This window comes from Oncorhynchus mykiss, chromosome 7 (assembly GCF_057628025.1).
Source record: "Oncorhynchus mykiss isolate SJ-2025 chromosome 7, ASM5762802v1, whole genome shotgun sequence".
Taxonomy (NCBI): Eukaryota; Metazoa; Chordata; class Actinopteri; order Salmoniformes; family Salmonidae; genus Oncorhynchus; species Oncorhynchus mykiss.
In genome coordinates, this window is record NC_143028.1 from 46,203,893 (window position 1) to 46,229,638 (window position 25,746).

At 41.7% G+C, this 25,746-nt stretch overlaps 2 long non-coding RNA genes across 2 annotated transcripts; both read right to left on the reverse strand.

The window, feature by feature from the left end:
- Positions 1-279: 279 nt before the first annotated feature.
- Positions 280-24,221, reverse strand: LOC149982562 (uncharacterized). The gene is made up of 2 exons (XR_016497530.1): positions 23,905-24,221; positions 280-3,306 (listed from the first exon to the last, which is right to left on the reverse strand). It is a non-coding gene; the product is annotated as an uncharacterized LOC149982562 (long non-coding RNA).
- On the reverse strand, positions 3,930-8,616 carry LOC149982563 (uncharacterized). The gene is made up of 3 exons (XR_016497529.1): positions 7,887-8,616; positions 7,457-7,518; positions 3,930-4,691 (listed from the first exon to the last, which is right to left on the reverse strand). It is a non-coding gene; the product is annotated as an uncharacterized LOC149982563 (long non-coding RNA).
- Positions 24,222-25,746: the final 1,525 nt, after the last annotated feature.

Consider the following 25,746-nt stretch of genomic DNA (forward strand, 5'->3'; position numbering starts at 1 on the left):
ATTGAAAACAAGCATAGAAAACAATATTGCCATTAATAAAAAAAAATGTTTTTAACTTAAGGCTACTATTATATTATAATTATTTCAGTGACAACCTGGTTAATTAACAATAATATTTTTTTTTTATATCTAAACGAACATGGGACACCAAAAAAGGCAGTGTAACACCATTGCCAATCATGCATTGCTCTAATAACTTTCAAAAGCTTGTTCCGAAGTTTGCCTCCGAAACATGTGTGTCTTTTCACAAAAATTAACACACTCAAAAACGCAAAAAAATATGTTGAAATATTTTTTATTCATATTTGCACTAATTGAGTTTCAGATTGAGTTTTACATTAGATGACTGCCACTATTTTCCTTGCTGGTTTTCTATGTTAACTTTAAAGGGGACTTTCTGGAAAAGCTGAATGGAGACGAACATCATTACTTAGAAAAGGCATTTGATCTAAAGGCGAAGTTCAACATGCCATTCCATATACCTTACCTGCTGCATGCATAGTTAATGTTTGCGGGTGTCACTTTGAGATCTTGCATTGCACGCAATACATAATTCCCTGTGATCTTCTTGTATTTTGCACAGCGAGGATATTCAATACATTTTAGAAGAATTGGCAAAGTTTCCACAAAATAAATGTATCTTTAAAATCTAGCCCCACAGCCAATATTTAACAATCATAGTTGTAGTAGTTCTCATTCACTTGGAAAACATTATTGTTTAGATTTTCCTCTCATGCAAACCTGCATACATTTCTTGCAGCATATGAAAATGACCCCTGACTGTTTGATGATGCCAAATACTGTATCCATCTTCCAGTTTACATTCACTGAGAGTCAGGATGACATGTGAAACCTCAAATTCTGTATTAAAAATTCTTACTAATGTGCAATTGTCCCCTGGAAGTTCATATGCAATATTTAAAGGGGTGTGCCATTTTAAGAATTTAGGAGAATGACAATGTATTCATGCACTGCTGCATATGTCTTCATCTGAGTGAAACAAGCCGAAATACAGAACAGAGACACCAGAGCATTCAGTTCTGTTTTGTTATATTCATAGAAATGTCCTTTCACAAAGCATGCCAAGTGTATAACATCTTTCCCATATGGTTTGCATGGTACCGTTGTCATAAGGCTGCGCCTCAGAGAATGAAGGCAGTTGCAGAAGTCAGGTTAAACAACTCTGTTAATCTTTCCTGTATCTATATCTCCCCTTTCTCTTACCCCTTTCCCTATCTCTCCCTCTTTCACCCTGCCCCCTCTCTCTGTTTCTCTCTCTCTCTCCTTCTGTTTCTGGACTCTGACACTCAGGCGATTTGGCTCATAAACAGAGGGAAGTATCCTCTCTTGACCATGGCTTAAGTGAAATTGCTGCCTTCCCTTTCATGAGCGGCCATATTGTTTTCTGCTTTGATGTGGGTGCTCTTTGTGGAGGGTGCAAGCACGGTCCCACCTGCAGAGCTGTCCAGATGGATGGTAGGATCCAGGAGCGGCTGTGCGTCCTTTCACCATCTGCCCGTTATCGGTGCAGACAACCCTCTGTGGCGCAGCATGGGTAGTACCTGTTCTGGCCCTCAGGGAGCTGAGCCAGGAGGACTCCACTAGGCCTCAGGTGTTATTCAAACTACTATTGCACACTATGTGGTTAGAGAAGGGGAGTTCTCTATTCTGAGGGGATGTAGGCCTATAAACAAATGGATGAATGTCTCACTGTGGGAAGTGGTCAGCAAAGAGAGAATTGTGCATTATTCCACGTCAGCTCATTAGAATACAGTATGAAACCATGTACAGTATGCAACATGGAATCATGTAGTAACCAAAAAAGTGTTAAACAAATCAAAATCTATTTTATATTTGAGATTCTTCAAAGTAGCCACCCTTTGCCTTGATGACAGCATTGCACACTCTTGACATTATCTCAACCAGCTTCACCTGGAATGCATTTCCAATAGACTTGAAGGAGTTCCCACATATGCTGAGCACTTGTTGGCTACTTTTCCTCCCCTCTGCGGTCCAAATCATACTACACCATCTCAATTGGGTTGTGGAGGCCATGTCATCTGATCTAGCACTCCATTACTCTCCGTCAAATAGCCCTAACACAGCCTGGAGGTGTGTTGGGTCATTGTCCTGTTGAAAAACAAATGATAGTCCCTCTAAGTGCAAATCAGATGGGATGGCGTATTGCTGCAGAATGCTGTGGTAGCCATGCTGGTTAAATGTGCCTTGAATTGTAAATAAATCACTGACAGTGTCACCAGCAAAACACCCCCACACCATCACACCTCCTTCTCCATGCTTCACATTGGGAACCACACATGCGGAGATAATCAGTTCACCAACTCTGCGTCTCCCGAAGACACAGCGGTTGGAACCAAAAATATAAAATTTGGATTCATCAGACCAAAGGATAGATTTCAAGATGGCACCAGAGGGGAGGGCTGCCGTCTTATCAACTCTTAACCAATCATGCAATTGTTTTAGTTTTTTTGCATTGTTTGTAACTTGTTTTGTACATAATGTTACTGCTACCATCTTTTATGACCAAAAAGAGCTTCTGGACATCAGAACTGGGATCACTCAACTCAAATTGGACATGGAGTTCTTCTTCAATGAGTCGGACGCGAGGGATATTCTGGACTACAGACACCCAACCAGGCCCAGATCCCCGGGACTCGCTGGAAAAGGTAATGTAGGTTTTGCGGAAAAAGATCATGATGCCTTGTGAGGATGAGGTGACGAGTGGCTAATCGTCAAATTTATTTTCATAAATCCCTTCTTACCTCAGTTGATGTCACAAAGTGCTGTACAGAAACCCCGCCTAAAACCCCAAACAACAAGCAATGCAGGTGTAGAAGTACGGTGGCTCGGAAAAACTCCCTAGAAAGGCCAGAACCTAGGAAGAAACCTAGAGAGGAACCAGGCTATGAGGGGTGGCCAGTTGTCTTCTGGCGGTGTCGGGTGGAGATTATAACAGAAATTTACCAAGATGTTCAAATGTTCATAGATGACCAGCAAGGACAAATAATAATAATCACAGTGGTTGTCGAGGGTGCAACAGGTCAGCACCTCAGGAGTAAATGTCAGTTGGCTTTTCATAGTCGATCATTCAGAGTATCTCTACCGCTCCTGCTGTCTCTAGAGAGTTGAACACAGCAGGTTATGTACAGGTAGCACGTCCGGTGAACAGGTCAGGGTTACATAGCCGCAGGCATAACAGTTGAAACTGGAGCAGCAGCACGGCCAGGTGGACTGGGGACAGCAAGGAGTCATCAGGCCAGGTAGTCTTGAGGGATGGTCCTAGGGCTCAGGTCCACCGAGAGAGAGAAATAAATAAAGAGAGAAAGAAAGAGAGAAAAAGAGAGGGAGTTAGAGAGAGCATGCTTAAATTAAATTCACACAGGACACCGGATATGACAGGAGAAATACTCCAGATATAACAGAGTGACCCTAGTCCCCTGACACGGCAGCATAAATACTGGAGGCTGAGACAGTAGGGTTCAGGAGACACCGACGATACCCGCGGACAGGGCCAACCAGGCAGGATATAACCCCACCCACTTTGCCAATGCACAGCCCCCACACCACTAGAAGGATATCTTCTAGGCGCGCCAACCCAGACAGGAAGATCACGTCAGTGATTCAACCCACTCAAGTGACGCACCCCTCCCAGGGACGGCATGGAAGAGCACCAGTAAGCCAGTGACTCAGCCCCTGTAATAGGGTTAGAGGCAGAGAATCCCAGTGGAGAGAGGGGAACCGGCCGGGCAGAGATAGCAAGGGCGGTTCACTGCTCCAGTGCCTTTCCGTTCACCTTCACACTCCTAGGCCAGACTACACTCAATCATAGGACCTACTGAAGAGATGAGGCTTCAATAAAGACTTAACCTGTCTAGGACTGAACCCCAACCCCCCCCCCACCCCCACCCCCGCAACAGCCAGTGAAAGTGCAGGGCGCCAAATTCAAAACAACAAAACTATCATAATTAAAATTCCTCATGCATACAAGTATTTTACATCATTTTAAATATAATATTCTCGTCAATCCAGTCATGGTTTCGGATTTCAAAAAGGATTTACAGTGAAAGAATCACAAATGATTATGTTAGGTCACCACCAAGCCACAGAAAAACAGCATTTTTTTCCAGCCAAAGAGAGGAGTCACAAAAATCTGAAATAGAGATAAATGTATCACTAACCTTTGATGATCTTCATCAGATTACACTCATAGGACTTCATGTTACACAATACATGTATGTTTTGTTTGATAAAGTTCATATTTACATTTTAAAAAATCTGAGTTTACATTGGCGTTACGTTCAGTAGTTCTAAAACATGCAGTGATATTGCAGAGAGCCACATCAATTTACAGAAATACTCATAATAAACATTGATAAAGATACTATTATACTTGGAACTTTAGATAAACTTCTCCTTAATGCAATCGCTGTGTCAGATTTCAAAAACACTTTACGGCGAAAGCAAACCATGCAATAATCTGAGTACAGCCTTTAGACAACAAAGCAGCCAAAAATATACCCGCCATATTGGGTAGTCAACATCACTCAGAAATAGCATTTTAAATATTCACTTACTTTTGATGATCTTCATCAGAATGCACGTTCAGGTCGGGCAGAACGTCAGACGAAAAGTTCAAAAAGTTCCGTTACAGCCCGTAGAAACATGCCAACCTAAGTATGGAATCAATCTTTAGGATGTTTTTAACATAAAACTTCATTAATATTCCAACCGGACAATTCCTTCGTCTGTACAAATGAAGTGGAACGTAGCTACCTTTCACGAGAGCGTGCCAGACCGAGGCTCTGACACTCTGCCAGACCACTCACTCAAAGATCCCTTATGAGCCCCTCCTTTAGAGTAGAATCCTCAAAACAGGTTCTAAATACTCTTGACATGTAATGGAAGCCTTGGGAAGTGCAACATAACTAATATCACCCTGTATCTTCAATGGGGGCTGAGTTGAAAAACTACAAACCTCAAATTTCCCACTTCCTGGTTGGATTTTTCTCAGGTTTTTGCCTTCCATATGAGTTCTGTTATACTTCAGAGTGTTTTCTATCCAATACTAATAATAATATGCATATATTAGCATCTGGGACAGAGTAGGAGGCAGTTCACTCTGGGCATGCTATTCATCCAAAAGTGAAAAAGCTGCCCCCTATCCCAAAAAGGTTAAAAGGTTGAGACCAAGTCTGCGTCTCTCACATGGATAGGCAGACCATTCCCTAAAAAATGAGCTCTATAGGAGAAAGCCCGGACTCCAGCTGTTTGCTTAGAAATTCTAGGGACAGTAAGAAGGCCTGCGTCTTGTGATCGTAGCGTACGTGTAGGTATGTACGGCAGGACCAAATCGGAAAGATTGGTAGGAGCAAGCCCATGTAATTATTTTTAGGTTCGCAGTAAAACCTTGAAATCAGCCCTTGCCTTAACAGGAAGCCAGTGTAGAGAGGCTGGCACTGGAGTAATATGATAATTTTTTGGGGGTTCTAGTCGAGATTCTAGCAGCCATGTTTAGCACTAACTGAAGTTTATTTAGTGCTTCATCCGGTTATCCGGAAAGTAGAGCATTGCAGTAGTCTAACCTAGAAGTGACAAAAGCATGGATACATTTTTATGCTTGTTCTAGGTCCCAAGAAACAAAGAGATATTCTGTTGAATGTGACAATTAATCTTAATGGTTGTACAGTCGTCTCAAATAAAACTGTGACGTACCTCGGCGTTACCTGGACCTGGACCCTGATCTCTCTTTTGACGAACATATCAAGACTGTTTCAAGGACAGCTTTTTTCCATCTACGTAACATTGCAAAAATCAGAAACTTTCTGTCCAAAAATGATGCAGAAAATTAATCCATGCTTTTGTTACTTCTCTCTCTCGGAGGACCTGAGCCCTAGGACCATGCCTCAGGACTACCTAGCATGATGACTCCTTGCTGTCCCCAGTCCAACTGTCCGTGCTGCTGCTCCAGTTTCAACTGTTCTGCTTGTGATTATTATTATTTGACCATGCTGGTCATTTATGAACATTTGAACATCTTGGCCATGTTCTGTTATAATCTCCACCCGGCACAGCCAGAAGAGGACTGGCCACCCCACATAACCTGGTTCCTTTCTAGGTTTCTTCCTAGGTTTTGGCCTTTCTAGGGAGTTTTTCCTAGCCACGGTGCTTCTACACCTGCATTGCTTGCTGTTTGGGGTTTTAGGCTGGGTTTCTGTACAGCACTTTGATATATCAGCTGATGTACGAAGGGCTATATAAATACATTTGATTTGATTTGATTCAGAAAAAGCACTGGAACGCGAGGTAACTCTGTCGGGGGCGCGCGTCATGAGACCAAGGCTCTCTGCCAGACCACTGACTCAAAGAGGTCTCATGTGCCCCTCCTTTGTAGTAGAATCCTCATTCAAGTTTCAAAAGACGGTTGACATCTAGTGGAAGCCGTAGGAAGTGCAACTTTATCCATATCTCAATGTGTATTCGGTAGGCCAAGCTTTGAAAAACTACAAAACTCAGATGTCCCACTTCCTGGTTGGATTTTTCTCAGGTTTTCGCCTGCCATATGAGTTCTGTTATACTCACAGACATCATTCAAACAGTTTTAGAAACTTCAGTGTTTCCGTACAATACTACTAATAATATGCATACAGTGCCTTGCGAAAGTATTCGGCCCCCTTGAACTTTGCGACCTTTTGCCACATTTCAGGCTTCAAACATAAAGATATAAAACTGTATTTTTTTGTGAAGAATCAACAACAAGTGGGACACAATCATGAAGTGGAATGACATTTATTGGATATTTCAAACTTTTTTAACAAATCAAAAAACAAAAATCAAAAACTGCAAAAAATAATTTTGCACGCCCAATTTTTCAGTTTTTGATTTGTTAAAAAAGTTTGAAATATCCAATAAATGTTGTTCCACTTCATGATTGTGTCCCACTTGTTGTTGATTCTTCAAGGAAAGGATGAAACAGTGTCTGTGCCACCTGTAAGTACAGATAGTAGTATAAATCCCCAATTTATAATTTCTCATGGTTTCTGGAAGGAAATGCTGTAGGAATGCTCAACCAGTGTCGCTCATTCAGCCAACAGAAACTTTCAACCGGTTCTCACCATTAAGCTGCGAGTCTCCCCATTAACCTTTCTGATCTCCCCATCCCGGATCCGGGTTCGTGAATACAGACTCAAGCTCATTACCATAACGCAACGTTAACTATTCATGAAAATCGCAAATGAAATGAAATAAATATGCTAGCTCTCAAGCTTAGCCTTTTGTTAACAACACTGTCATCTCAGATTTTCAAAATATGCTTCTCAACCATTGCAAAACAAGCATTTGTGTAACAGTATTGATGGCTAACGTAGCATTTAGCATTAGCATTCAGCTGGCAACATTTACACAAAAAAACAGAAAAGCATTCAAAAAAATCATTTACCTTTGAAGAACTTCAGATGTTTTCAATGAGGAGACTCTCAGATAGCAAATGTTCAGTTTTTCCTGAAAGATTATTTGTTTAGGACAAATCGCTCCGTTTTCTGCGTCACGTTTAGCTATGAAAAAACCCCTGTATCCAGGATTGTGTAAATCTATCAGCAAGCTCATTAGCATAACACAACGTTAACTATTTATGAAAATCGCAAATGAAATGAAATAAATATGCCATCTCTCAAGCTTAGCCTTTTGTAAACAACACTGTCATCTCAGATTTTCAAAATATGCTTCTCAACCATAGGAAAACAATCATTTGTGTAAAAGTAGCTAGCTAGAGTTAGCATTTCGCGTTAGCATTTAGCGTTAGCATTAGCGTTAGCATCCAGCACGCAACATTAACAAAAACATAAAAGCCTTCAAATAAAATCATTTACCTTTGAAGAACTTCAATGAGGATACTCTCAGTTAGATAGCAGATGCTCAGTTTTTCCAAAAAGATTCCTTGTGTATTAGAAATAGCTCCGTTTTATACATCACATTTGGCTACCAAAAAAAATCCATAAATTCAGTCCTCAAAACGCAAACTTTTTTCCAAATTAACTCCATAATATCGACTGAAAACATGGCAAACGTTGTTTAGAATCAATCCTCAAGGTGTTTTTCACATATCTCTTCATTGATACATCGTTCTTGGAAACATGCTTTCTCTCCTGAATCCCAGGAGAAAATGCCTGCACCTGAAGATTACGCACAAATTTAGACAAAGGACACCGGGCGGACCTCTGGAAAATGTAGTCTCTTATGGCCAATCTTCCAATGATATGCCTACAAATACGTCACAATGCTGCTAAGACCTTGGGCGAACGACAGAAAGTGTAGGCTCATTCCTTGCGCAATCACAGCCATATAAGGAGAGAATGGAAAACAGAGCTTCAGAAATTCTGCTAATTCCTGGGTGATGCATCATCTTGGTTTCGCCTGTAGAATGAGTTCTGGGGCACTTACAGACAAAATCTTTGCAGATTCTGAAACTTCAGAGTGTTTTCTTTCCAAAACTGTCAAGAATATGCATAGTCGAGCATCTTTTCGTGACAAAATATCGCGCTTAAAACGGGAACGTTTTTTATCCAAAAATGAAATAGCGCCCCTAGAGCTCTAAGAGGTTAAGCAGCGAGCCTTCTCTGGTCTCTACTCCTCCCGTTATGGGGTCTGAGAAGTTTCCCACCATTAGCTCTGACAAATTGAAAAGCCTTGTCATTGGCGACTCCATTACCCACAGTATTAGACTCATCCTGCGATCATACACTGTTTACCAGGGGGCAGGGCTACCGACGCTAAGGCTATTCTGAAGATGGTGCTGGCTAAAGCTAAAACTGCAGAGTATAGGGATATTGTTATCCAAGTCGGCACCAACGATGTTAGGATAAACAGTCAGAGGTCCCCATGCCAAATAGCTTCAGCATGTAACTCAGCTAGAAAGATGTCGGCATCGAGTAATTGTCTCTGGCCCGCTCCCAGTTAGGGGGAGTGATGAACTCTACAGCAGAGTCTCACAACTCAATCGCTGATTGAAAACTGTTTTCTGCCCCTCCCAAAAGACAGTATTTGTAGATAATTGGCCCTCTTTCTGGTACTCACCCACAAACAGGACCAAGCCTGGCCTGATGAGGAGTGACGGACTCCATCCTAGCTGGAGGGGTGCTCTCATCTTATCTACAAACATAGACAGGGCTCTAACTTCCCTAACTCCACCTTGAGATAGGGTGCAGGCCAGGCAGCTCGGTGGAGTCTGCCACTAGCACAGCCTGTATAGTCTGCTCAGCTATCCCCATTGAGACCGTGTCTGTGCCTCGACCTAGGTTGGGCAAACTAAACATGACAGTGTTCACAATCTCACTTAGCAATCTCACTGGAATAAGACCTCCTCCATTCCTGCCTTTACTGAAAGAGATTGTGATACCTCACATCTCAAAATAGGGCTACTTAATGTTAGATCCCTCACTTCCAAGGCAGTTATAGTCAATGAACTAATCACTAATCATAATCTTCATGTGATTGGCCTGCCCGAAACATGGCTTAAGCCTGATGAATTTACTGTGTTAAATGAGGCCTCACCTTCTGGTTACACTAGTGACCATATCCCCTGCGCATGCCGCAAAGGCTGAGGTGTTGCTAAGATGTATGATAGCAAATGTCAATTAAAAACAAAACGACGTTTTCGCCTTTTGAGCTTCTAGTCATGAAATCTATGCAGCCTACTCAATCACTCTTTATTCTGTTTACAGGCCTCCTGGGCCATATGCAGCATTCCTCACTGAGTTCCCTGAATTCCTATTGGACCTTGTAGTCATGGCAGATAATATTAAAATCTTTGGTGACTTTAATATTCACAGGGAGACACTCCGTTTTTTTTGTACTATATCTCTTAACACATTTATGAAAATAATCATGGCCTCTAAAACTTCAAGCTGCATACTGGACCATATTCCAACTAAACTACTGAAAGAGCTGCTTCCTGCTTCCAGATTCATCAGAAGATCTCTTTGTTTCTTGGGACCTAGAACAAGCATTTCTGTTTTGTCCGAGTTTAAAAGTAGAAGGTTTGCAGCCATCCACTCCCTTATGTATGAAACACAGGCTTCTAGCGACGGCAATTTTGTGGCTTCACCATGTTTCATTGAAAACCTTGAGGAACACCAACATTTACAGTTGATTTGTCAGAGGACAAACCATTCACAGAGACAAACTGATATCTTTCCGACAGATAAGATCTAAACCAGGCCAGAACTTGTCCGTGTAGACCAATTTCGGTTTTCAATCTCTCCAAAAGAATGTGATGATCGATGGTATCAAAAGCAGCACTAAAGTCTAGGAGTACAAGGAAAGATGCAGAACCTCGGTCTGATGCCATTAAAAGGTAATTTACCACCTTCACAAGTGCAATAGGGTCCAGTATGCAGCTTGAAGGTTTAGAGGCCATGATTATTTTCATCATTGTGTCAAGAGATATAGTACTAAAACACTTGAGTGTCTCTCTTGATCCTAGGTCCTGGCAGAGTTGTGCAATTTCAGGACAACTGAGCTTTGAAGGAATACGCAGATTTAAAGAGGAGTCCGTAATTTGCTTTCTAATAATCATGATCTTTTCCTCAAAGAAGACAAAAGGAATTCTCCGGTTGGAACATTATTGATGTTTTATGTTAAAAACATCCTAACGATTGATTCCATACATCGTTTGACATGTTTCTAAAGGACTGTAATGGAACTTTTCGAGTTTTTGTCTGGATGAAGTGCCTGCGCCTCATGAAGATGGATTACTGGGCAGAACATGCTAACAACAAATGGCTATTTGGACATAAATGATGGAACTTTATGGAACAAATCAGTCATTTATTGTCGAACTGGGATTCCCGGGAGTGCCTTCTGATGAAGATCATCAAAGGTAAGTGAATATTTATGTTGTTGTTTCTAACTTTGTTGATTCCAAAATGGAGGATATTCCTCTGGCTATTTTGGGCTCTGAGCGCCGTTCTCAGATTATGCTTTTTCGAAATCTAACACAGCGGTTGCATTAAGGAGAAGTCTATATTTAATTCTGTGAATAACAGTAGTATCTTTTATCAATGTTTATTTTGAGTATTTCTGCTAAAAACATCGGATGTCTTGGAATCAAAACATTACTGCACGTAAGGCGCCAATGTAAACTGAGATTTTTGGATATAAATATGCACATTATCGAACAAAACATACATGTATTGTGTAACATGATGTCCTATGAGTGTCATCTGATGAACATCATCAAAGGTTAGTGATTCATTTGATCTATATTTCAGCTTTTTTTGACTCCTATCTTTGCTGGAAAGACGGCTGTGTGTTTTTTGTGCTTTAGCTGTAAAGCATTTTTTAAATCGGACACGATGGGTAGATTAACAAGATATGTACCTTTCATTAGCTGTATTGGACTTGTTAATGTGTGAAAGTTACATATTTCTAAAAAATATTTTTGAATTTCGCGCTTTGCCTTTTTAGCTGAATGTTGTCGAGGGGTTCCTGCCCTAGAAACGTTAAGAACTGTAATATCTTATGTTTCACCAAGTCGTGGCTGAACGATGACAATAAGAACATACAGCTGGCAGGTTATACTCTATCTGCAGAACAGAACAGCAGCCTCTGGTAAGACACGGGGCGGGGGCCTATGCATATTTGTAAACAATAGTCGGTGCATGATATCTAAGATAGTCTCAAGGTTTTGCTTGCATGAGGTAGAGTATCTCATGATAAGCTGTAGACCACACTATCTACCTAGAGAGTTTATCTGTATTTTTCGTAGCTGTCTACATACCATCACAAACCGAGGCTGGCACTAAAACCGCACTCATTGAGCTGTATTCTGCCAAAAAGTAACAGGAAAACGCTAATCCAGAGGCGGCGCACCTAGTGGCCGGGGACTTTAATGCAGGGAAACTTAAATCAGTTTTACCTACTTTCTATCATTTTGTTAAATCTGCAACCAGAGGGAAAAAAATTCTAGATCACCTTTACTCCACACACAGAGATGCGTACAAAGCTCTCCTTCGCCCTCCATTTGGCAAATCTGACCATAACTCTATCCTCTTGATTCCTACTTAAAAGCAAACATTTTAAATCAAATCTAATTTTAGTCACATGGCCGAAATCAAAATTGTAGACCTTACAGTGAAATGCTTACTTACAAGCCCCTAACCAACAATGCAGTTAAAAAAAATACGGATAAGAATAAGAAATTAAAGTAACAAGTAATTAAAGAGCAGCAGTAAAACCACAATAGCGAGACTATATACAGGGGGTACAGGTACAGAGTCAATGTGCGGGGGCACCGGTTAGATGAGGTAATATGTACGTGTAGGTAGAGTTATTAAAGTGACTATGCATAGATGATAACAACAGAGAGTAGCAGGGGTGTAAAAGAGGGGAGGTGAGGGTGGCAAATAGTCTGGGTAGCCATTTGATTAGATGTTCAGGAGTCTTATGGCTTCGTGGTAGAAGCTGTTTAGAAGCCTCTTGGACCTAGACTTGGCACTATGGTACCGCTTGCCATAAGGTAACAGAGAGAACAGTCTATGACTAGGGTGGCTGGAGTCTTTGACAATTTTTAGGGCCTTCCTCTGACACCGCCTGGTATAGAGGTCCTGGATGGCAGGAAGTTTGGCCTCAGTGACGTACTGGGCCGTTTGCACTACCCTCTGTAGTGCCTTGTGGTCGGTCGGAGGCCATCACTGTTGTGTCATCGGCAAACTTAAAGCCGGTGTTGGAGTCGTGCCTGGCTGTGCAGTCATGAGTGAACAGGAAGTACAGAAGTTGACTGAGCACACACCCCTCTGAGGGGCCCCTGTGTTGAGGATTAGAGAGGCGGATGTGTTGTTCCCTACCCATTCCACCTGGGGGCGGCCCATCAAGAAGTCCAGGATCCAGTTGCAGAGGGAGGTGTTTAGTCCCTGGTCCTTAGCTTATTGATGAGCTTTGAGGTCCCTATGGTGTTGAACGCTGAGCTGTAGTCAATGAATAACATTCTCACATAGGTGTTCCTTTTTTCCAGGTGGAAAAGAGCAGTGTGGAGTAAAATAGAGATTACAGGAGCAAGCGGTACCGGAGCGCCAAGTCTAGGTCCAAGAGACTTCTAAACAGCTTCTACACTCAAATGGCTATATGGCTATCTGTATTGCCCCCAATACTTATGCTACTCTGTTATTATCTATGCATTGCCATTTTCATAATACTACCTACATGTACATATTTACCTCTTACCTCAACACCAGTGCCCCGCACATTGACTCTGTACCGGTACCACCTGTATAAAGCCCCGCAGTTGTTATTTACTGCTGGTCTTTAATTATTTGTTATTCTTATCTATACTTTTTTTCTGTATTTTCTTAAAACTGCATTGTTGGTTAAGCGCTTGCAAGTAAGCATTTCACTGTTGTGTGACACATAAAATTAGATTTTGTTTTGATTTCCACTGGTCTAATGTCCATTGCTTGTGTTTCTTGGGCCAAGCAAGTCTTTTCTTCTTATTGGTGTCCTTTTGTAGTGGTTTCTGTCACTGGTATAAAGGATTTGGAGACAGGCGCAGGAATACACAATAGGGGTTTTTAATACACCCAAAATTAACATGTATACAAAATACTGGGCTGTACCCAAACAAAAGAGCGAGGGTAAACCTCGTTGAACGACACTGGACGATACCCATAATACACAATACAAAAAGCACGCAGCATAACAGCTGCACCAACGTATAGGCACTCACATGACCAACGGACATGGGATCAATAACCGACAAAGACAGAGGGAACAGAGGGCACATATATAACATACTAATCAGGGGAAATGGGAACCAGGTGTGTGTAATCAGACAAGACAGTCCGGGGTTGATGACAATGAATCCCGTTCAGTGAAGCCTAGAAAGCCAGTGACGTAGACCTCCGGAACAGGTGAACAGAATGAGCAGCAGTACCGGAGGGATCCGTGACAGTTTCTTTGAAGCAGTTCGGCCATGAAGGCCTGATTCACACAGTCTCCTCTGAACAGATGATGTTGAGATGTGTCTGTTACTTGAACTCTGTGAAGCATTTATTTGACTGCAATTTCTGAGGCTGGAGACTAATGAACTTATCCTCTACAGCAAAGGTATCTCTGGGTCTTCCTTTCCTGTGGCAGTCCTCATGAGAGACAGTTTCACAATAGCCCTTGATAGTTTTTGCAACTGCACTTGAAGAAACTTGAAAAGTTCTTGAAATTTTCCGGATTGACTGACCTTCGTGTTTTAAAGTAATGATGAACTGTCGTTTGTCTTTGCTTATTTGAGCTGTTCTTGCCATAATATGGATTTGGTCTTTTACCAAATAGGGCTATCTTCCGTATACCACGCCTACCTTGTCACAACACAACTGATTGGCTCAAATGCATTAATTCCACAAATTAACTTTTAACAAGGCACACCTGTTAATTGAAATGCATTCCAGGTGACTACCTCATGAAGCTGGTTGAGAGAATTGCAAGAGTGTACAAAGCTGTCATCAAAGCAAAGGGTGGCCACTTTGAAGAATCTCAAATATAAAATATATATTTTTTGCTTACTATGTGATTCCATATGTGTTATTTCATAGTTTTGATGTCCACTATTATTCTACAATGTAGAAAATAGTAAAAATAAAGAAAAACCCTTGAATGAGTATGTGTATCCAACATTTGGACTGGTGCTGTATACTGTATGTACAATACATATCTACCTCAATTTCATCGTACCTCTTCACAATTCAGTACTGGTACCCATGTATATAGCCAAGATATCATTTCTTATTGTGTATTTTTTGTTACAATTGTTTTATTATTATTAGTAATCTATTATAATTATTATTTTTCTACACATGTTGTTTTCGAAGCATGTGACAATGAAACCTTTGATTTGATTTAATTGCCAAAATCTCGCACTATCCCTTTTAAGGTGCGCTATCCCTTTACAAATCCATAATTTTTTATATTGTATTTTTTTTGGAGTGGCGGAAATGATTTGGCAGCAATAGGGCACTGCTGCTAAATTAATATACGGGAAATTCTGAATGTGTTAATTTTGAAAACTATGACTTAGTAAAAAAAGAGCAGTCCTGGGGGTGTCTTATTTCCCACAGTCCTGGTGTTGTTATTTGTAGGAGAGGACTATTTCTTCAATGAGTGCTAGCATCAAATGTCAAGGCTGTCAGTGTCGTCCTTCCTCTATTGCTAGTCAGGGCCTTGAGGTATGAAGATGACAAGCACAGTTGGCAGAGGAGCTCAGTTGTAGCTGTCAGACTGGATGCTGTTCAAATAGGACTGGCTTTATGAATATTAAGCAACAGCTTTCAGCAGATAAACAGTTAGCGTGTTCCTTCCTCAGCACTGGAGCTCCTCGTTACAGAACAGACAAGGAATTTGCTGTTGTTTTAAAGCAACACATTTGAGCAGGGCCTTTTTGGCGTATTTGTGAGTTCCATTCTAGCTGTCACTTTTCCTCTAAGAAATACAGTATTGTTATAAGTAGAGCACTGCGTGACTAGCGGGGAGGGGGGGAATCGATAGATTTACATACCGCACTATTATTTTGGACTATATTATATTGCTACTTTGACTGTACAGTAAGTATCAATTTGTAAAACTTTTTTTTGTTAGGTAACGTTAGCTAAAGCTAGTCGGCTGTACATTCACCAAAACGGCAGTATTTTTCACCCTATGGCTGGCTCTATCTTCTTTTTAAATAGTGAGCCAGCATGTTTTCAGACCTTTTATTTCAATGACTGATCACAAAAAAAATGTCATGCTCTCTCTTCTCTCTGCAGCAGACATACAGTGACTTCGGAAAGTATTCAAACCCCTTGACTTTTTACAAATTTCGTTACGTTACAGCCTTATTCTAAAATGGATTAAATAAAAAAAGGTCCTCATCAATCTACACACAATACCCCACAATGACAAAGCAAAAACAGGTTTGTAGACATGTTTGCAAATGTATTATAAATAAAAAACAGAAATACCTTATTTACATAAGTATTCAGACCCTTCGCTATGAGATTTGAAATTGAGCTCAGGTGCATTCTTTTTACATTGATGTTTCTAAAACTTGATTGGAGTCCACCCGTGGTAAATTCAATTAATTGGACATGATTTGGAAAGGCACACACCTGTCTATATAAGGTCCCACAGTTTACAGTGTATGTCAGAGCAAAAACCAAGCCATAAGGTTGAAGGAATAGTCCGTAGAGCTCCAAGATAGGATTGTGTCGAGGCACAGATCTGGGGAAGGGTACCAAAACATTTATGCAGCATTGATGTGCGCCAAGAACACAGTGGCTTCCATCATTCTTAAATGAAAGAAGTTTGGAACAACCAAGACTCTTCCTAGAGCTGGCCACCCGGCCAAATTGAGCAATCGGGGGAGAAGGGCCTTGGTCAGGGAGGTGACCAAGAACCCGATGGTCACTCTGACGGAGCTCCAGAATTCCTCTGTGGAGATGGAAGAACCTTCCAGAAGGACACCCATCTCTGCAGGACTCCACCAATCAGGCATTTATGGTAGAGTGGCCAGACAGAAGCCACTCCTCAGTAAAAGGCACAAGACAACCCACATGGAGTTTGCGAAAAAGGCACCTAAAGACTCCCAGACCATGAGAAACAAGATTCTCTGGTCTGATGAAACCAAGATTTAACACTTTGGCCTGAATTCCAAGTGTCACTTCTGGAGGAAACCTGGCACCATCCCTACGGTGAAGCATGGTGGTGGTAGCATCATGCTGTGGGGATGTTTTTCAGTGGCAGGGACTGGGAGACTAGTCAGGATCGAGGAAAAGAACGGAGCTAAGTACAAAGAGTTCCTTGATGAAAACCTGCTCAGAACCTCAGACTGGGGCGAAGGTTCACCTTCCAACAGGACAATGACCCTGAGAAAACAGCCAAGACAACGCAGGAATGACAAGTCTCTGAATGTCCTTGAGTGGCCCAGCCAGAGCCCAGACATGAACCCGATCGAACATCTCCGGAGAGACCTGAAAATAGCTGTTTAGCAACACTCCCCATCCAACCTGACAGAGCTTGAAAGGATTTGCAGAGAATAATGGGAAATACAGGTGTGCCAAGTTTGTAGCTTCATACCCAAGAAGCTTCGAGCCTGTAATCACTGCCAAAGATGCTTCAGCAAAGTACTGAGTAAATGGTCTGTATACTTATGTAAATGTCATGTTTCTGGTTTTGCTTTGTCATTATGGGGTATTGTGTGTAGATTGATGAGGGGGAAAAAACAATTTAATTAACTTTAGAATAAGGCTGTAACTTAACAAAATGTGGAGAAAGTCAAGGGGTCTGAATACACTGTATAGTGAGCAATATGTTTGGAACACCAAATTGCAATAGAAACACAGTATCGAATCGCAATACATTTAGAATTGTGAGAATCGCAGTACATATTCAGTTGGCACTAAGTGTCATGATAATATTGTAAAATGAGCTCACTTGCAATTCCCAGCCCTAATATTTAAACTGCTCCTGCAATTAGGGTGAATGGGTAATTATATTAAGTATATAGAGAGTGGTCTGCTCCACAAATCAATAGGCATTGCCTGATGGTAATGTGTGCCTTTAGTAACATGACTGAGCCAACGGATTACCACTGAATGTGTAGTAGCCTATATTACCACTCAATGTGTTGGCAAGGTTATTTTTATTATAAAAAAAAGAGAGAAGAGAGAGGACATAAACACTAACTTTCCAGGCTTAATAACTTCTGAGAGCAGCGTTGATAGTTGAGCACCACCTTAGCCTTTTGCAATGGAAAAGGACACAGAGGGCAGGCAGGAATTTTCCCCAGGGTCCCTTCCCACAGAGTAGTGGTTATCACAGCCAGGCACACATTCAATGCTGTGGCCCTCTCTCTTGTAATAGATTGCATCTATATATTGGGTTACATTTACAGTGAGCTCCAAAAGTATTGGGACAGTGAATTTTGTTGTTGTTATTTTTGCTCTATATTCACACACTTTGGATTTGAAATGATACAATGACTATGAGGTTAAAGTGCAGCCTGTCAGCTTTAATTTTAGGGAATTTTCAGTCATATCTAAACATATGAAATGTTTAGACATTACAGCACTTTTTGTACATAGTCCCCCCATTTTAGAAGACCAAAAGTATTGGGACAAACATGACAATAAAGGGGAGGTTAGTGTTTTTGGGGGTTATGATCTGATGTGCACACCAAGGAATAGAAACTCAAAGGGAAAGACATAATCACAGAAAGAACATCACTGCCTTGGATCAATTTACATTTACAATTTACATTAGACTAAAACACTTAGTTGTCAGTCCTAAAGGGGGAAAGGTTCGATTGATCAGTTCCACCAAACCTGTGGAGATGGAGGTGAACATTTGTTGCAGACAGGTGGTCAATAAGATGTAGTTGTGGCTCCGTTGAGACCCAGTTCCCTAAGGCATCACTTTATCCCCACATTACACAGTTTTTATGGTCTTTACAGGCCAGGCTGCTCAAAAACACACGTCATACCGTCTCTTCAGAGACAAAGGAAATGGAACTCCAAATTCAGCAGCGTTATAAATATGCTTTGCCTCCTCCATTTGTAAGACAATGTTTTCATTCTTCATAGAGAAACAAATACTGTGATCCATTAACCACTGTGTGTAAAGTAAGCCATACAGGATGTTATGGCAGAGGGTGAAGGTTTCCATGCACCATATCAAGCACCCTCAGGCCTTTAATCAGCATACAGACAGGTCTTGTTGCACTTCACTGCTGTTGTTTATGCTTTAGTTGCCCTACAGTTCTAAAAACAGGTGACCTGTGATCCTGCTGATTTTCTACCTGTGAATTATTTATTCCTTTTTAAAAATTAATTCTACAGTATTGTACTGCAAGCAATAATGTTTTTGAGTCATAGCTAGAATGGAAGCTCTATGAAATCAGTGATATGTTCAGTGTTTGTCACTTGAGGGACCTGGGCATCATTGTTATCCATTAAAAGGTTATGTGTTGTTTGAGGCTGTCTGTGGTGTAGGTAGGTGTAGTTTTGTTCTAACACAGCATCAAGGTTTTGTCAACATTTGTGACAGCGGACCCTTGTGCAGGAAGTGACAGTGGAAAGGCAGGTGAAAGTGCCTGAGGGTGTATCCTCGTTCAAACAGGTGCCTGCGGGCCATCCATTGGGAGGTCTGATGTTCTGTAAGCTGTCAGTGGCATTTTCAAAGCCCCTACACACACACATGTATTCTAGGACAGTGTGTTTGTTTAGTATATTATACGGAACCATGGTATATTATAAATGCTTATATCATGTCTTATAATGCACTTTGGGGAGATGATAGGTGGTAGGCCTAGGCTAGGTGCTGTAGGTGTATTAGTGCAGAGAAGGCTCTCAGTGTTACTGGATTATGCTTTTTATTTGATATACGTTTTATGCTCTCAAACATACAAGTTCATTGGCTCACCACTGAGGATATGACAAAAAAATTAAATTATACAGCTGCACCATCGAGTGCATCCTGACCCGTTGCTTTACCACCTGGTATGGCAACTGCTCGGAATCCAAAGCGCTACAAAGGGTAAAGCGTACGGCCCAGTACATCACTGGAGCCAAGCTTCCTGCCATCCAGGACCTCTGTACCAGGCGGTGTCAGAGGAAGGCGCTAAAACTGTTATTACATTACCTGGAAACCTAATAAAAACCTTAAGGTAACGTTCTGTGGTGGTTATTACAAATGTTGTGCACAGCATTTTAGTGAATGTTGGGAGACCATTCCAAGGATATTTAATTTAAAAAAAAAATTATGTTAGATCAAACCCTAACTAGAACTTAATGAGAATGTTAGCTAATGTCCTGGGAATGTTCCTGATTTTCTGTGATTCCCTATGGACCGAAAGTAACCCAATGTGCCATGCTACAACACGGCTGCCAATATTGCATCGTTGAAGCACGTGCGTGGTTAGGCTCTGTATCCATCACTCTGCCGAGGTGGATGCTTGTTCTAATTCATGCATTGGCTGTTATGTTCTGTATGATCTGCACATAGTCGTTATGTCATGGTTTCTATTATTGCTATTGCCAAGAGCAGACTGTGATATCGTGGTGACATAGAGGCTAACACTAGCTATCCCTTCCACAGCAGCTGCTTGGAGCACTGGAGTATGATGGCACACCATTTTAGAATAGCTGTAAGCAAGTTTACACATGATATCGTGCATGCTTGTACATAGTTTAAGATGCCTGCATACACACTATCTTATTTTAGCTGAGTGTGACTCATAACTACCACTATTGTGGTCCGCTACATACACTGTTCGGCAGTCGAGCAGCGTGATATCTTGTGCTACTCGAATGGTGTAGTCTGTCCTTAGGCTAAACATTACTGGGTCTTTCCATTACGGGGTCTTTCCATTTTCCAAGTACATATCAAAGAAGTACAGCCTCATTTTACATTGATACTGCTGCCTAGCAATAACTTGAAATCTGAGGAAGAAAGGTTAACCCCTTGGACCTTAGTGGGTAAGCTGATGCTCTATAGCTGTGCAATGACTTATCAAGCCTTGCTATAATTTCAGCCGAATTGGATGGGCTGTTGATACTAGCATGCGATGGGATTGCTAAACACCAACATGTCGAACAGTGCTGGCGATCAAGCATTCATTGCCTCTTATGGGAACGTCTGTTAGAGAGCCTATTTCAGATCCTCTTATATGCAGGCTTCTTCTAGAAGTCTATGGGGTCTATTTATCTATTTATCATGTTATAATTTATACTTCTCGCATGGCTTAGCGGCATATACGGTTAGACATTAGCCTTCAGCTCAGTTAGACTATATGTTAGGTCTAGGTTTTGATTATCGGGACGCTTCTGGGGGGATTCTAGTAAGATGCCGTCAAAGTCTGCTGAATTCCAGTAGACGGAAATGGCCCAATGTACTTGGGCCGATTCTGGGCAGTCATTCATTTTGATTCCAGGCCGAGTCCGAGACCCGATTCCGGGCCGATTCAATCAGTTCCGGCCCCCCGGAAAAGGGCCGCTTCTGGGTCGAATCTTCATTGCTAGCTGGGGTGTAATAGCTGATAATGTAGCTTGCTAACGCTTGACTATCTTACCTGTATACATCATCATGTTATCTGGAACAATTTGTGCCGGCTCTACGCACCAGGTCTCCAGTGCGCCTTCACAGCCCAGTACGTCCTGTTTCTTCTCCCCACACTCGCCCTGAAGTGGGTGTCACCAGTCCGGTACCACCAGTGCCGGCCCCACACACCAGGCTTCCTGCGACAGATCCCCAGTCCAGAGTTTCCGGCGACGGTTCCCAGTCCAGAGCTTCCGGCACCGGTTCCCAATCCAGAGCTTCTGGCGACGGTTCCCAGTCCAGAGCTTCTGGCGACGGTTCCCAGTCCGGAACCTCCTGAGACAGTCCACAGTGCGGAACCTCCTGAGACGTTCCACAGTCCGGAACCTCCTGAGACGGTCCACAGTCCGGAGCTTCCAAACACGGCGTCCAGTTCAGCTCTATGGCAGGAGCTTTCCTCTGCGCCGATGCCCAGTCCGAGCACGGCGCCCGGTCCAGCTCCAGGGCAGGAGCCTTCCTCTGTGCCGATCTACAGTCCAAACACGACGTCCGGTCCAGCACCATGGCAGGAGCCCTCCTCTGCACCGATGTCCATTCCAGGGCCGGTGTCCAGTCCCGCTCCATGACAGGAGCCTTCCTCGGCATCTGGGTCCAGTCCGGGCACAGTTTTCAGCCTGGGTCCATGGCTGGAGCCGCAGGATGAGCGGGTTCTTCGGCCCGCACCAGAGCCACCACCAGGGATGGTGGATCCAAGAGCTGAGTGGATTATTCGTCCCGCACCGGAGCCGCCCACGATGCTGGCGGATCTGCGGGATGATTGGGTTCTTCGTCCAGCACCAGAGTCGCCTCCCTATGCTGGCGGATCCTCGGGATGAGAGGGTTCCTCGACCTGCACCAGAGCCGCCACCGACACTAGGTTTTGCGGCCGGAGTCTGCACCTTTGTGGGGGGGGGGGGGAGATACTGTCACGTCCTGACCATAGAGAGTCCTTATTTTCTTTGGTGGAGTAGGTCAGGGCGTGACTGGGGTTTAGTCTAGTTTATTATTTCTATGTGGGTGTTATGGTGATTTGTATGATTCTCAATTAGAGGCAGCTGGCAATCGTCGTCTAATTGAGGATCATATTTAAGTAGTGTTTGTGGGATATTGTATTTTGAGTAAGTGTATGTAGCACCTATGTAGTCACGGTTCGTTGTTCATTTATTGTTTTTGTTAAGTTTCACTATTAAGAAATTATGTGGAACTCAACAATCGCTGCGCCTTGGTGCATTTCTACAAACGATCGTGACAATGGCATGCAAGTTTGTTATTTAGGCACATGAAAGTTCACATGTTCGAGAAGGCATTTCTGCCGAAAAACGCATTTTGATTAAAAAAAAAGGTTTACATTCAAACGGCTCTCCTGTGAAGTTGTGACTTTCAACATACGTCTAGTTTCCTGAATCGGGTCACAAATGTAAAGGTTGGGTTAACACAGAATTCTGAATTTTTCAAGCAGGGAAAATAAGACAATACACATAAGAAATATCTTACTGCGTTTTGTAAATGCAGTTGTAAAATGCTTTTTATTGTCATTTCTGCTCGGCATCAGATACTAATTTTGTGCTTCAGTTGCACTTCTCCACTCGGATGGGAATTCACAAATGAGCATTCTATCAGCAGACAATGCTCTGACTGATGTGTAGTTACTTTTCTCTGGTAAAATGCAAGATTAACTTTAAACAAAACATTAGGAAATGTAGCTGGCTACATTACTTATTAGAAATATGATGGCCATGCATCTCTTTTGCAAAAAATACACTTCTCTTGTCATCTGAGGAAAATTAAACTATTTTCTTCCAAATGTGATGCACAAATGTATTTTCTGTGAAGGAAAACAATAGTTGTACGTTCCTGATCACTCTATTGAAGAAAAAAACCACACTGACTTTCATTATAAAACGCAACCCCTGTCAATACACAGCTGTACTCACCTGCTCCTGCTTTCTCTCGTTGTGCTACTTAGAAACAAACATGTGACTGGCTCAACTGTTCTGCGGAACTACGGTAAGCTTCATAATGTAAAATAATGTGACCGGTGAAATGAAGAATGAGATCTGCTTTATCTCCTAATGTATTGCACAGGTATTAAAACTTGTTGTAGCTGCAATCCCGGTAACGGGATCGATATGACAACTACCAGTGAAAATAGAGGGCGCCAAATTCAAACCAAAGATATCTCATAATTACAATTCCTAAAACATGCATGTGTCTTATATAATTTTAAAGTTAATCTTGTTGTTAATCCCACCAAAGTGTCCGATTTCAAATAGGCTTTTCAGCGAAAGCACTACAAACGATTATGTTAGGTCTCCACCAAACCACAATAAGCACAGCCATTTTCCAGAGAAATATAGCATTCACAAAAAGCAGAAAAAGAGATCAAATGAATCACTAACCTTGAATTATCTTCATCCGATGACACTCATAGGATTTCATGTTACACAATACATGCATGTTTGTGTGTGATAAAGTTCTTATTTACAGTATATAAAAAAATCTGAGTTTACATTGGCGTATTAGATTCACTAGTTCCAAAAACATCAAGTGATTTTGCATAGCCACATCGTTTCAACAGAAATACTCATCATAAATGTAGATGATAATACAAGTTTAACACATGGAATTATACTGTAGATATACCTCTCCTTAATGCAACCGCTGTGTCAGATTTTTTTTGAAGTTTACGGAAAAAGCAATCCATGCAATAGTCTTAGATGGAGCTCAGAACAGTTGCCAGATTAGCCACCATGTTGGAGTCAACAGAAACCAGAAAATACATGATAAATGTTTCCTTACCTTTTGATGAACTTCATCAGAATGCAGTCCTAGGAATCCCAGGTCCACAATAAATGCTTGATTTGTTCAAAAATGTCCGTTATTCATGTCCAATTAGCTACTTTGGTTAGCGCGTTTGGTAAACAATTCCAAAGTCACAAAGCACGTCCACTATAACGTGACGAAATGTCCAAAAGTTCCGTTACAGTCAGTAGAAACATGTCAAATGATGTACTCAATCAATCTTTAGAATGTTGTTTACATATATCTTGAATAACATTCCAATCGGAGAATTAGAATGACTTCAGATGACCGGTGGAATGCAGGTCCTTCCCCTGTGAACGCGCATGGTGAAAGAATGGTCAACTCGTGGCACTGGTGACTATTTCCTGTCTCATTCAAGTCTCCTTCACATTAGGGTCATCAGACAAATTTCTATTGACTGCTGACATCTAGTGGAAGGCGTAGGAAGTGAAAACTCATCCATATCTCGCTGTAATTTCAATGAGAGCTTGGTTGAATATCTGCCACCCCCAGAAAAAATACAAACAGGAAGTGGAATTTCTCAGGTTTTTGTCTGCAATATGAGTTCTGTTATACTCACAGACATAATTCAAACATTTTTAGAAACTTCAGAGTGTTTTCTATCCAATACTAATAATAATATGCATATATTAGCAACTGAGACTGAGGAGCTGGCCGTTTACAATGGGCACCTTTTCATCCAAGCTACTCAATACTGCCCCTGCAGCCATAAAAAGTTAACAAATATTAACATGTTTTGACAAACTTCCGATAAATAGTTTTGATAGTATTAAAAACCATCCCATTTCTATTTTCAAATACCCCAGTATACAGTATACCACCCAAGCCTAGTGCACGCCCTGCATATTGTAGATGTAGCAGCTACTGCTGAGCAATTTTAGTAGGACATTAGGCTATTTAAATAGTAAAGGTGGTTAGGTAGCTAACATTTAGTTGCGGTTTTGGGTGGTTTGTTAGTAAAACTGTATGTTTTAAGCTATGTGATGGTATGTCACAACTGTTGCTCTTCTCTCTGTACAATGTCTTCTGTTATATAAGCATGTATGCCCTTTCTATTCCGATTTCAGTCAGGCAAATGCAACCTTATCCTACGTCGTTAGTAGGGATTCCATTCATTTTGGGCATCAGGACCTTTCAGGGTGCAGTCTGCTCAGGAATCCATCTGTCTGCCTGCTCTTCGTGGCCTTTGGAGAAGAAATGCACAAGCATATCAAAGAGTATCTCTCCTCTCTCAGTAGCAGAAGTTTGAGTTCATGTTAAGGCAACAGTGTTGGGTTTACATTATGCTTTTCCAGAGGAAGTCCGTATGACGGATTTATTGGTTCTTCAGTCTGAAATACACTAAATGTTCCTTTCCTTTAATTTTGCATGATCTCTTAAGTTCTGTTTGCATTATGGAGTCTCACATGTTAAACATACTCTCATACACCCCGAGATGAAAGAATTGGAATGGAACAACAGTCATCATCAGCAGAAATAACACTGCTTTGTCCTGTCTTTCATGTTGTGCTGCCTGCATGCTAAGCATGGGCAGAACCTGGCGAACCTCTGTTCAACATTGATGCTGGCAACCAGTGCGACCTGTCATTCAGGGCAGGTGGGGCTCTATTTTTTTAGTGGAGGGGGCTTGCTTGTTTTGCTTGTTATTTTGGCATTAATACGTGTCACATATCAGTTTGCAAACAATGTAAAAAAAATATGTAATTGAGTTATGAAAGCGCATACAAACATGGTCTCTTTTTTTCTTTCTTGAGTAAGGCAGCTCGAAAATGCAGGTGTTTCAGCTTAGCTCAGTGCTTTCTGTGGTGGTGGGGCTTG